This window comes from Bison bison, unplaced genomic scaffold (genome assembly GCF_000754665.1).
Source record: "Bison bison bison isolate TAMUID 2011002044 unplaced genomic scaffold, Bison_UMD1.0 scf7180017846816, whole genome shotgun sequence".
NCBI classification, from domain to species: domain Eukaryota; kingdom Metazoa; phylum Chordata; class Mammalia; order Artiodactyla; family Bovidae; genus Bison; species Bison bison.
This window is the reverse complement of record NW_011477389.1, coordinates 28,860-31,956: the sequence shown is the minus strand read 5'-3', so window position 1 is coordinate 31,956 and position 3,097 is coordinate 28,860.

Here is a 3,097-nt window from a genome sequence, read left to right as displayed (position 1 = left end):
TCTGTATTCTCAATGGCTTATTGCTCTTTCAATGTAATCAATCATTTTTACTGTGATATTGTCCCTCTCTTAGCATTGTCCTGCTCCAATACTTCCTTTCCAGAAACAGTAGTCTTCATATCTGCATCTACAAACTTGATGTTTTCCATAAGTGTAGTTGTAGCATCTTATTTCAACATCATTGTATCCATTCTAAGGATACGCTCATCAGAAGGAAGGAAAAGAGCCTTCTCCACATGCGCTTCACATATGACAGCAGTGTCAGTCTTCTATGGAACTCTGCTTTTCATGTATTTACAGCCTCGAAATAACCATTCATTAGAAACCGATAAAATGGCTTCAGTGTTTTATACACTGGTGATTCCCATGCTGAACCCCATGATCTACAGCCTGAGGAACAAGGACGTGAAGGCTGCCTTGAAGAGATTTCTGACAAATTCGTGCTGTTGATGTCTTTTTGAACTCTATAGGCCAATGAAGAGATGGTTAAGGTAGGGTGCCATTGTGTGGAGAAGATTCTTACAGCATTAGAAGTCAAAGGAATGGATTATTTTCCCATTTTGCAATTTCTGTTTTGAGGAAAGGTCCTAGTTTGCACCATTCAAATAGAAATCTTGAATACAACCCAGGTTTTCTGATCTAAATAATAAAAATGTTTGAGTCAATAGTCACAGAATTTGGGGGCTGAATTGAAGGAAAAAAAAAGAGCCAATGAAAGTCAGATCCTTATTCTTTGTATGAATTTTCCAGTTCACTTATCCTGATGCATGTGGCTGTAGGGGACAATTCCAGTACCCCAGACAATGCTAAAATATGAACTAGTATTTATGAAATCACCCATGAGGCAGAGTCTGTAGTGTAACACAAACCTTGTTAATTTTAAACAAGAAAAAGAAAAAATAAAATCAACTCACTTAAGAAGATGACAATATTCAGATATCTTCAGAGCAGAGTGTCACCATGTCCAAAATAGACTCCAGATTTCCTAACACAGCAGTATATTCAATGCAACACAATTAGAGTAATGTTTGAAGTGATAGGGCTTCTCTGGTGGCTCAGATGGTAAAGAATCTGCCTGCAATGTGAGAGATCTGAGTTTGATCCGTGGGTTGGGAAGATCCCCTGGAGGAGGGCAGGGCAATCCACTCCAGTATTCTTGGGGCTTCCCTGGTGTCTCAGAGGGTAAAGTATCTGCCTGCAACGCGGGAGACCCGGGTTCAATCTCTGGGTCAGGAAGATCCCCTGGAGAAGGAAATGGCAACCCACTCCAGTCCTCTTGCCTGGAGAATCCCATGGACGGAGGAGCCTGGTAGGCTACAGTCCACAGGATCGCAAAGACTTGAACACGACTGAGCAACTACACTTTTTTTCTTTTTAAGTGATGATAGAGAGAGATTCCCAGTTTTCCTGCTTCCTTTCCTGTCTTCAGAATGTTTCTCTATGTGCCTTGGCTTGCAGTTTTATCAGTTTTATGGCCTCTCCTACCCACTTTATCTCCTGTATCCGAAACTGCTTTGTTTGAAACTTTTTGGTGCGAGAGGGTTTTCTGCCCTTCCTACTGGCCGCACAACTCTGAGTTGTATCACTGTAGCAACTTGAGACAGAACTAAACAGAAACATCAGAAGCAAGAGAGCCTAGGAAAAAAAACAAATCTGAAATGTAGTTTTATCTAGCAAACTTTTAGTATTCAAAAAATCAATAAAAAGAAGAAAACAATTAAAATGGGCAAATTTTAGAACTGTAAGAAGTGGGTATATGAATAACCAAGTACATAGAAAAATGTCCACTTTCACTAGCCACCAAGTAAATGAAAATTCAACTCACAATGAGATTATTTTATCCCAATTCCATTTATAAGTTATTTTTAAAATGTCTACATCAAATATTGCCAAGGTGATGGGGCAAATAGAATTCTTATACATGGCTTTGGTAATGTAAAATGTTACCATAAGTTCAGAAAGTTAGCAGGTTCTTATAAAGTTAAAAATGCAGATGTTTATGTTACAGTAATTACCTCTTAGATCTATAACTAGTAAAAATAATACATATATATACACACATATGCTTTTATAAGGGTGTTTATACAAGATATTTTATAATAAACCAAAACTCAAATATCTATTGGTAAAAGAACGAGTAAGATGGGATATATGTATGCAGAGGACTATGTGCATCCACATAAACTCAGCACAGCTGAATTTCAAAACAATTAAGCTGAGTGCAAGATACAGATTAAGAATATTTATTGTGTGGTTTCACTTACGTGAAATTCAGAAACAGGGAAAATGAGATTAGGGACAGAAACCAGAGCAGCATTTGCTCTAGGTGAGAGCGTGCTGTTTGGGAAGTTAAGGTCTGAGGGAAATTGCCTTTATGATGGGAGTAGCCAAGAAGCGGGTGTTATAAAGTATCAGGGAAATGTCTGTGGTATTGAAATGTTATCTTGATTCAGGTATTAGGAACAAATGGCACATTTTCCAAAACTTACCCATTTGTACAATTTAACGCCATCTTTTACTGTATGCAAATTTTCCTCAATTCTAAAGCAAAAGGAATTCATAGAAGAAGAGAATATAGGTTAAATTTTATGAGAGGGAATGTATTTCCTTATATTAGATTTTTTTAAATTACTTTATTTTTTAACTTTACAATATTGTATTGGTTTTTCCATATATCAAAATGAATCCGCCACAGGTATACACGTGTTCCCCATCCTGAACCCTCCTCCCTCCTCCCTCCCCGTACCATCCCTCTGGGTCATCCCAGTGCACTAGCCCCAAGCATCCAGTATCGTGCATCAAACCTTGACTGTCGACTCGTTTCATACATGATATTATACATGTTTCAATGCCATTCTCCCAAATCATCCCACCCTCTCCCTCTCCCACAGAGTCCAAAAGACTGTTCTATACATCAGTGTCTCTTTTGCTGTCTCGTATACAGGGTTATTGTTACCATCTTTCTAAATTCCATATATATGCATTAGTATACTGTATTGGTGTTTTTCTTTCTGGCTTACTTCACTCTGTATAATAGGCTCCAGTTTCATCCACCTCATTAGAACTGATTCAAATGTTCTATGAGACTATGTGAACA